Here is a 10,898-nt window from a genome sequence, read left to right on the forward strand (position 1 = left end):
CAAAGTGTACTCATATTTATCTACATATATATATCCAGAGATGCTTTGTGGGCATAAGAAAAAATACACGTGTGATTGAAATGTATGACTGGAAAGACAGAAATACGTGGGCTTCATCTTTTATTTTATGTAATTTTTTTTATTTGAGAGCTTTTGGTAATTTAACTTATCTTGTTTTGTTGTTGTTTTTCCTCCCCAATAAAATATTTTTTGAATGTCATGATTGGTTCAGGAAAAAAAATCAGAGGGCTAAATATGGAGACTAAGAACATACTGAGATTTTGAAAATGGTATGTATCTGATAATCATTATCCAATCACATTTTTATAAAGTCAGACAGAAATTCCGATTTGATTTTTTAAGCCAATATTGGAAGGGTGAAAATACATTAAGGGCACTGAAAAGAGGCTATGTTTGGTGTTCTGTAACTACGGTATTAAAAAGGAAAAAGCAAAGCAAAGGAACAGTAATGGAGACAATGAGAGGCAAAGAGGGAGGGAAGGAGAAAGGAAGGTAAGTTCAGGGAAGAGGGGAGACAGGAAGAAGGGATTTGGAATTGATTGTATCATTCACTAAAATTAGAGAAAATTAAGAAGCTATTATGTAATGAATTCTATCCTTGGAAAATAAAACGATTGTTAGTGATAAATATCCCTAAGGAGGTTACAAAATATATGAAGAAATGAAACACCACCCAGGGACTGTGGTTTCCTAGTTCTGTGTTCTATCTGGGCTCAGGTGTATTTTGTCTTCCTGTGGCCAAATAACAGTATTGATTGTCTTTTATCACACACTACAATATATCTGAAGGCTGGAAAATCTATCATTTCAATTTAACATTTATTGAGGAATGGTAATGCATTCTACACTTGACAAATGAGCAATTATACCTCTTGACTAGAGATTTATATAAGGCCTCTAGTTTTAAACAGTCTGAGTCATTTCAGGAAATAGATGATTTTCAACAAATTTAGAAACAGAAATCAGTTATTCAAATGATTTAACGTCAAAGAAACTGGTGAAAAATTTACTAATTCAGAGTGTATTATGTGTTTCATCTCAAACTTGGAATTGCTTCCTTCTTTGATTCTAATTTTACAGATGGAAAAAATAAAAAAAACCCTACATGTCCGAAAGAGAGATGGCTTTGCTTTATTGGTGAACTCAGTTCAGAAGTATGTTCTAATTCCCATTTGCTCCACTGTTCAACATGATCTAGACAAAGACAAAATGGAACCCATTTAATTTTCTGTTCCATCAATATTATTATTGTTGTTTTTATTGTTGTTTGGTCTTCAATATTTACTGAGGACCTACTTTGTGCCAATCACTGTGCTAAGGGGCTTTACATGGATTAACTCTTAATCATCACACAACTCTCTAAAGTAGGTAATATTACTAAACTGCCACTTTACAGATGAGGTAACTTGCCCGTGGTCAGAGTGGGGACAAGCATCTTAGTCTACATGACTCAAAGTCCACACACCTGGTTACTTGCTATACCACTATACCTTTCAGTATATACTGCCTCTTCTGAGTTATTATTGTGCAATGACATTAGCACATGCCCAATTTAATGTATTTTTTAATCTACAGAATCAAAGTTATGCCACTGGCTTATTAGGTAAAATATAAAGAATTCCTCTTCCTAATGTTCTACCACTAAAAACAGTCATCTTTCATTTTCTTGTTTTATGAAAGCATTTAAAATGTAATGATAAAGCTAGACATAAATGTTTTGATTATAAAGAATCTTGCTAGAAAATGACTGTTCTTGACAAATTCAGTAATTGAGTAGGTGCTACTTAAAATGGGAAATGGATGATTTTCAACTGATGTAAAAACAGAGAAATCAGTTATTTAAATGATTTAATAAATGCTTCTTGATGATGCTTTTATGAAGGCAGTTATATTTAATCAGGGCAAAGTCTCGGTTTCAGGTCTCAGTTTTGCATAAGCTACAGAGTTTCTCTTCTCCCAGACGAAGTTTAACACATTATATAATTAACATACATTTGACAAACTTAAGGAGCAACATGATTTGACTCAAAACCTTTGCATTCTCCTGGATTGATAGTTTCTTATTTCTAAGACAGGTGGAAAGAGCCTTGAACTTGTACCTCTAAAATTTCACAAGTAAACAGCAATATGAACTTGGGCAAGTCACTGCTGAAGGTGAGTCTCATTTTCCCGTCCACAATGAAGGGATTATATTACTTATCTCATTGGATTGCTGCAAGCTTTAAAGGAAGTACTGTGTGATTAAAGCTTTTAAAGTAAATCCATTATTATTATTGTTGCTTCTCATCTTGGCAGGAACACAAAATAGCAAATTCCTCATTTTTTTTTTTTTTAAATCTCCATTTTTCCTGTTTAAGCATCTATTATGTTTTGCCTGCTGGCTATCTCATTACTTTGAAGAAACACCCTACAAAAATAATCCAGAGCCTTGTTCACAACAAGGTATTTGAACTGCAACCCTTGATTTTCTCACAGAAAACTGTTAAATGGATCAGTCCTCCCATTCTGGTCTGGAGTCTCTGAGCGACTTTCTGCTCCCTCCCTTTTTACAAGCTGTACTACCTCTACTACCAGAGGAAGGTAGATTCTGGGAACTGAAAATGGTCTATCTAGTTCCAGTTTATATAATAATTCTCTAAGATATGGTTTGTAAATAAACTACAGATTTATCTATGATGTGTTTTATTAGAAAGTTATCTACGTAGAATTATCTGCCATATCAGAAGCCTCTATCAAATTGAAGATGTATGAATAAGAAGATAAAGGTGGCATGTAAATAAAAGATAATTTGGGGGAGCCTGGGGGGCTGAACTGGTTAAGTACCTGCCTTTGGCTCAGGTCATGATCTCAGGGTCTTGGAATTGAGCGAGGCTTCCTGCTCAGTGAAGAGTCTGCTTCTCCCTCTCCCTCTGCCCCTCTCCCCTGCTCATGCATTCATTCTCTCTTTCTCAAATAAGCAAAGTCTTTAAAAAAAAGATAGTTTGTCTGCTAGAATACTTTTATAAAAACATCAGAGTGAGTACCTTATTTTTCACCATTTTTAACTATCCCAATCACAGCTGTTCAACTTGTGAATCAAGATAAGGTATATGTGGCTGAGGTCCAAGAATCAGAGAAAGAGGAAACCTATGTAACTAAACAGTGTTTAATATTAATTACATTTATAACACAGTACCAGGCCTTCTTGGGGTTATGGACTGTTTTTCAACTGGAAGACAAGCCGTCTGGAAAAAGAACCATCACTGGTTGTAAAATAAAGCTTCACTGGACCTATTTTTGATATTTTACATGAACAATTTGATTTAATTCAGTAACTCTTTAATTTCATCAAATATCCAGGAAGTATGCAAATTTCCAATTGTGTCATAATTGTCATTTCTTTTACACTTATTTAAATTAGGATCCAAATAAGTTCCACACATTGTGATTGATTGATATAACTCTTGTCTTTTAATCTATAGGATCCTCTCTCTCTCTCCCTGAATTTATTTGTTGAAGAAACTGGACCATTTGTCCTATAGCTTCCCAGCGTCTGGATTTTGCTGACTGCATTCCGGATATGTAGTTTGCAATGTCCTTGCACCTTCTGTATTTTTTGAAAATTGTTAGTTGGAACTACAAGCCTAGTCAGATTCAGGGTTTATAATTTTGGCTGGTGGCCGTGAAGGTAAGAGTACCTTATTGGTGGTAGCATGTTCTTTATCAGGACACATATACATCTGGTTGTTTCCCTTTTTGTGATGTCAGCAGGTGTCAGTGTTTAATGCCTCCATCTCAATTCATTAGAGGTTGCGAAACAGTGATATTTTATCATTCTTTATTCACTTATTAGTTGGACTACTTCTTTAATGAGAAACTTCCTCTCATCTACTGTATTAGTTTCCTGAGGCTGTTGTAATAAATAACCATGAGCTTGGTGGCTTAAACACAACAGAAATTTATTCTCTTGCAGTTCTGGAGGCCAGAAGTCTAAGATAAAGGTATTGGCAGGGCCACATTTGTCCCGGAGGCTCTAGGGGAGACTCTGTTCCTTGCCTCTTCCAATTTCTGGTGGCTGCGGCATTACCTGTGGCTGCAGCTATCCAGCTTCTACCACTGTGGTTACATTACCTCTTCCTTCTCTTTTGCTCACCTCTATGTATCTCTTATAAGGACACCTGTCATCAGATTTAGGGCCTACCAGGGTAATCCAGGATGATCTCCTCACAAACTCCTTAACATAATTATATCTGAAAGACCCTTTTTCTGGGGCACCTGAGTGGCTCAGTCGGTTAAGCATCTGCCTTCAGCTCAGCTCATGAGCTCCGGGTCCTGGGATCGAGCCCCGTGTTAGGCTCCCGGCTCAGCCCAGAAGTCTGCTTCTCTCTCTCCCACTGTCCCCACTCCTTCTCTCTATTTCTTGTTCTCTCTCTCAAATAAATAAATAAAATCTTAAGAAAAAACAGACCATTTTTTTTTTTTTTACAAGTAAGGTAACATTCACAGGTTCTGAGGATTAGGACATGGACATTTTCTTTTGGGGGTCACATTCAACCCACGATATCTACCATTTGGTACTCGGTGGTAGAGTTCATGTAGGAAAGGCTAGATAAGTCCTTGATTAGTTTTCTTCATTTACCACTCTTCAAAATAATGAGTTAATTCCCCAGCATCCTCCAATAGTGACCAGTTAGCATTTTCATGTTTCTTTAACAGTATTATAAATTAATGGATTTAAATATTTGATGTACTTCAACTTGCTATTAAGTTCTATCCTATTGGTACTCCAAGTGTCTCACCTTTGGCCAGTAGAGGCCTCTTCATGTTGGCTCCTAAAGTCTCTTGACACGACACCAGCAGTCTTTGGTATCTTCTGTTATGGGTTGAAGTGTGTCCTCCAAAAAAGCGATGTTGAAATCTGAACCCCAGTATCTCAGAAAGTGACCTTATTTGGAAATAGGGTGGTCATTAGGGTAAACCCTAATCCAGTATGACTGGCATCCTTACAAAAAGGGGAATTTGGGACACAGAGACAGATATGCATAGAGGGAAAACAATGTAAAGACACAGGGAGAATGCCATGTACAGATGGAGGCAGAGATTGGAGGCATGCGACCATAAGCCAAAGAACACCAAGGATTGCAGGCCAACACCAGAAGCTGGGAAGAGGTGAGGAAGGATTCTACTTAGAGGGTCAGATACAGCATGGTCTCGCTGACACCTTGATTTCAGACTTCCAGGTTCCAGGAGTGTGAGAAAATAAATTTCTATTATTTTAAGTCACCCAGTTTGTGGGACTTTGTTACAATAGCCCAGGGAAACTAATACATCTTCCTTGTGACCTGTATGAAAAGATATTCTAGACTCATTTTGTATTAGGTTGGGCAATAATCGGCAATTTCCTCTGGCTCAAACTGATATTTTTCTTGCTCTAATCCTGGAGTCAGCAATATCTGCAAGGAGCCTTGATTCCTTTTAGTGGAAAATGGTATTTCAAGATCATAATCTGAGAGCTAGAGATGCTCACAGTTGCTAGATTGGTCACTGTGTTTAGGCTCTTTCAGAGCTATGTATATTTTACAACTAAAACACTGGGTTTGGGTTTTGTTGTTTTTTAGAAAAAAGACATTTCTTGGTCCTGACCTGGACTCAGAATGAGACATTTCTCCAAGGAATACTGGTCTTGAAATGCCATAATTTAGGCATTAGGTGTACTCATTGCTACTGGATTGGTTATTCCTAGGCCTTTTCAGAGGCAGGGTAAAAAATAAGACAATGCATCATGATGCTTCTACTTCAAATTCGGGATTACAGAATTTTACTTATCTACTTGTATCTTACATCTGCATTTCCTTTCCTCCATGTTGGGAATCCTGGTTTTCAAGAACAATTAAGATGATATAATTAGAACATCACATAATTACTCATTTTATTTATCTCACATTTCACATTTAAAAAACCAGAATACATATACAAACATTATCACAGCAATACAGAGAAGAGTGAAAAAAAAACTTTTCTATTTCTTTGTTTTTAGAAAATATCTCCCTACAGAGATGTATAGTCAAATTACTGTTTTTTAAAAATATTTTATTTATTTATTTGAGAGAGAGAGCATGAGAGAGAGAGAGAGAGCACAAGAAGGGGGGAGGGGGAGAGGGAAAGGGAAAAGCAGGCTCCCCGTTGAGCAGGGACCCATGACCTGAGCTGAAGGCGATGCTTAACCTACTGAGCCACCCGAGCACCCCAAATTACTGTGTTTTAAGGTCTCTTGAAAAGGTTCCCCTCTGTGTGTTATGAAATATACTATTAGGTTTATTTGCTTCCTTTTATTTCAGTTTTGAGACCATGTACAATTAATTTTATTTTATAAATAAGTTAATTTCATTTTATAATTAAGTGAATAGGTTTCCAGAGTCAAATATAAAAAATACATTTAAATAAGCCTAGTTTCTATTCCTGTCCTCATCATAATATTTTCTCCTTGTCCTTATAGGTAACCTTCCTTTAAAAAAAATTATGGTTTATCTTTCCTTTTTTTTTTTTTAATATAAGCAAGTGTATGTACACACAATGTTATAGTTCCTCTTTTCTTAGATGGTAGCATACAAAGAACACTTATCTCTACTTGCTTTTCTCACTTAACACTGTATCCTGAAGATTAGTCTATAGTGGTATATAGAGATATTCCTCATTCCTTGTTATAGCTGTATAGTATTTCACTGTGTGCAAGTACCATAGTTTATTCAACCAATCTCCTTATATGGACATATCAAAGTGTTTCCTTTCTTTTGGTGCTACAAGCAGTCCTATAATTGAATAGTCCTGGGCATATGCCTTTTCATATTTCTGCTACTATATCTGTGGGATAGAGTCCTAGAATTGGCATTGCTGAGTCAATGAACAAATTCATATGTAGTTTTGCTAGGTATAATTGTACACATGTATAACCAAGCAACTTGATGAATTACAATGATAGATCAGCATTTAGCTTAAAGAATTTTTTTTTCCAGAATTATTTGAGAGAGAGAGAGGCCGAGCATGCATGAGTGGGGGTGGGGGGAGGGGTAGAGAGAAAAGAAGCAGACTCCTCGATGAACGTGGAGCCCAACACGGGGCTCAATCTCATGACCCTGAGATCATGACCAGAGTCGGAAATCAAGAGTCAGAGGATTAATCAACTGAGCCACCCAGGTGCCCCTTAGCTTAAGGAATCTTATCTCACAACAGCATATATTATATTTACATACAAAAATTACTCTGTATACTCTCCACTTAAGTTATCAAAATTTAGCCAAACTTTTTGTGGATAAATTAATCATCAACCACTGGCAGCATTATTAAAATCTCATAGGAGTGTTCTATAAAGTGAGTTAAAAAGATCTTTCCCTTGCTTTGATGTTGTTGATGTAACTTACCATTAATAATAAAAACATCCACCCAATACTTACCAAAGCACTTTCTAGTACCTTTGATCTTCCCAACAATCCATATTTCATCTTATCAAGCACAGAGAAGTTTAGTTACTGCAGAAGGTCTCACAGTAAGGTAATGGCATTGTCAAACCTGACTGCACAGATTCTGCACTGTTATTTTTGCTAAGCCACCACTAACTGGCTTATATTTCCATATACAAAAAATAATTGCAAGTTAGTTGCTGTTTTAAGACATGAAGTAGCAATTTTAAACTGTAAGTTAGAAGGAAGAGAACATTAAAAAAAAGTTAAAAAAATCTCAGTACATGTATAAAAGTAATTGGTATGGCCAGTAATTTCTTTTTATACACTGCATCAAACATCAGTGCATGTGGAAATCAACAGGTGTTTTTGTTTTGTTTTTGTAAAGGCCTAAAAAATACGTGAATTCTGAATATAATTTTTTGGTAGTACTGAAATACAGTACTTTTAATATCTTGAATGAATGCTGTCATTATGCACCATACAATAGGGGCTTTCATTAGGATTGTTAAGCTTGAGTTACAAGATTTTCCCTCTTCACTTCTGTTTTCTCCAAAAGTGCCCATATATATTGAGTATATAAGGGCTGCATAATTCCTAAACATGCCAGATAATTAGCTTTATTGATCTATCTATCTATCTATATTTAAGAACATGGAAACTGAAGGTAAGTTACATAATGAGATTTTAGTTCAAGCTAATTTCCATGAGCAGTCTTTTTAGATTTTTTTTCTTTCTTGGCATTGTTGCTGAAATAGTCATTTGGACAGTAAAACATTTTAATGTTTGGACATATAAGGTTTGGTGTCATTTTGTTTATGGTATATTAAAATTTATGCACTAAATTTTTCAGTTGCTTCTTTTGTTTGGCAGTTATCCAGTGTTTAGGCAGAATATTAACATTAAAAGAAAGAAGTAACTTTTATTGTCCAGTACAAAACACTTAGAAGTAAAAAAAAAAAAAAGATTCATTACAAAGAAAGAGATCACTATATGTATCTGTTTAAATATACGGCTGTTACAAAGTATGAGTTCACAAACTGAAAATCCAGTGTAAATGTTTCAAACATGGTACAAGGAGCTGCTAAAATTAGAAAAGTTATTTAAGCTCCCCTCCCCCAAGAAAAAGTTCAGATAAAAACAATTGAAGTATAATGCTAAATCTAGTCTTACATGGGAGGAGCTTTCTATTCACAGATTTCCAGTTTTGTGAATTAAACAGCTGTAGTCTCCAAATTATTCAGACCCAGTATTTTGGTGCAAGATCAGGAAATGTCTCTTTCTGAGACTAAACTGGCTGGCACACATATATAATGATTGAAGGCATATTACAACTGAATGAGGAATGGAAAACAGTAAATTGGAATGGAATCCATGGTGGTTAGTTAAATGCCAGGCACACTGGAGAGAGAAGGGAAGAGATCTGGGTCAATATTAGTCAAGTGCTTCAGCCTTGTTACAATTTAAAGTGTGTAAAAACAGAGGCCATCTCAGAGCCTCGGAGAAGTATGAAGTATGTCATAAGGAGTCCAGAACTGGGTTTTCTGTCTTTTTAATCCAGTAACTGTATTTTGTTACTTCACAGGTCAGTCTCAATCAGAGCAAAATGGTGACTAATCCCCTTGGGAATAAGTCCATGGAGAATAAATCTCACAGATTCTAACCCATATTTTGTATGCAGTGGTCTTTATCTTAACTGATGGCAAAACATTTTATCATTTAGTCAAGAATACCAAGGGGTTAGGGAAGAAAATGAGGTGGAAGGTGAGGGATTCCAAGTGCAAATACTTGGTAGTATGTATACATAAAGAGGTAAAAAGAAGTCCTAATAAGCCAGTACCAATAGTGGTACTGTTTAGTATAACTTTTCGGGCTAATGGTCACCTGAATATTAAATGAATTACAAAAGGTGATGGAACCCTATTTTTACGTATCAAGAACACTATGATTTCCTAGGACTGTTTTTTAAGTGCCTTCACGCAGGAAGCTGTGCAGGGAACTGAAATGCAACTGGTAAGGCAAGAACGTAGGATCAGCTGTGTTAAAAGAAATCTCAAAATTAATTGATATTCTCTATGCCCATCACAAACATACCGACAACTTCCCATTTCTGAGTATTAATGGCCTCTGCTTTCTCTAATTTCTTCCTTCAGGTCCTGGCACGTTGCATCTTTTCCTCTCTCTGGTAGTTGTCTTTGAGATTTTCCAAATATGCGTTCAGTTGCATACAACTTTGACATTTCGTTTTGGTTTATGAAGATAAACTCCCTCACTTGTCCAGACTACATTCCATGTCTCTCAAAATTCCTAGGGACAAAGAGAATTAGGTACTGTGAGTTCTGCCTTCTAAACAGAGAATTCTCTGTTCTGCGTGAAATGTTGCCATAAAGGCGGGATTTGCCTGAGCAGAGCAGGTCAACGCCTTTTGATTTATACTCCAAGACATGGACGTTTTTTGCCCGCTCTCTCGCAGCGAGAGGCCACGAGAGTTGGTGGGTCAAGGGGAAGTATTTCAGATGTTAGTCATTACACGCAGGCCATGTGGTTACAGAATTTTGGCAGTATTTTAAAAAGAGGGGGAGGGGTAAACGTTATCGTGCTGTCATAATCCGGTGGCTCGTGTTTCGCTTATTTTTTTGCATTTCCACCACCGTTATAAGTCACTTAAAGTACTAGTAGGCTAGTAGGTGGCCGAACCTTGGGGAAACTTAAGCCCAGAAACTTTTAGCTGTACTGGTGGAGACAACTCAGCCAGTTCAGGGGTTACTAATTCTGAAATGTGTTAACAGTGGGCCCAAATCAGCTTTCTTCCCGTTTAGGAAGACGTACACAATTTTGCAGGCGAAAGGCCCATCCTTCAGGAGAGCAACGAAAGCCTCAGAGCTTGAAGTCAAAAGACTAGCTCAAGCCCCGAGATGACTCCGCATTTAAAACTCTGCACGAGTCCGAGCGCTCCCGGGGCCGGAAGCGGGAACACGTGACCGGTCCTCCGCAGCCATTGCTAGCGAGGCAGCCGCCACCACCCCTTCCATATTTTCTAGCTTCTCTAGCGCCGGGAGACGCAGAAACACCTGACAAGAGTCGGTCCCAGGTAACTCTGGACTGGAGTGTCACCAGAACTCATGCCTTTTCTAGCAATGCCTTGCAAGTCCCTCACCCTAAAAGAGCTGTGGGACACTTCCGCCTGGGTGGCAACCACGTGATCACGCGAGACTTGGGGAGCGGGCAAGCCGACTTGACTACTCCAGTCCCCTGGCTCCGCCCGCCCAGCACCCTCCACGGCGCGTGACGACGCGACCCACGGCGGCCTCCGCCCCGGCGCGCCTGCGCACGCGGCTCTCGCGGTGTCTCGCGCTCAGCCCCGCCCACCTCTGCCCCCGCCCTTTCCGCCCCTCCCTCCCCCTCCGCCCTGTCTCTCGGCGGCAGCGGCGGCGGCGGTGG

General features: G+C 38.1%; 1 long non-coding RNA gene across 1 annotated transcript; it reads right to left on the minus strand.

The window, feature by feature from the left end:
• On the minus strand, nucleotides 1–10,827 carry LOC145723382 (uncharacterized). Its single transcript, XR_014148328.1, has 2 exons — nucleotides 3,181–10,827; nucleotides 1–1,215 (listed from the first exon to the last, which is right to left on the minus strand). It is a non-coding gene; the product is annotated as an uncharacterized LOC145723382 (long non-coding RNA).
• Nucleotides 10,828–10,898: the final 71 nt, after the last annotated feature.

The sequence above is a fragment of the Leptonychotes weddellii genome, chromosome 9 (genome assembly GCF_054177405.1).
Source record: "Leptonychotes weddellii isolate Sample4059 chromosome 9, ASM5417740v2, whole genome shotgun sequence".
Taxonomy (NCBI): domain Eukaryota; kingdom Metazoa; phylum Chordata; class Mammalia; order Carnivora; family Phocidae; genus Leptonychotes; species Leptonychotes weddellii.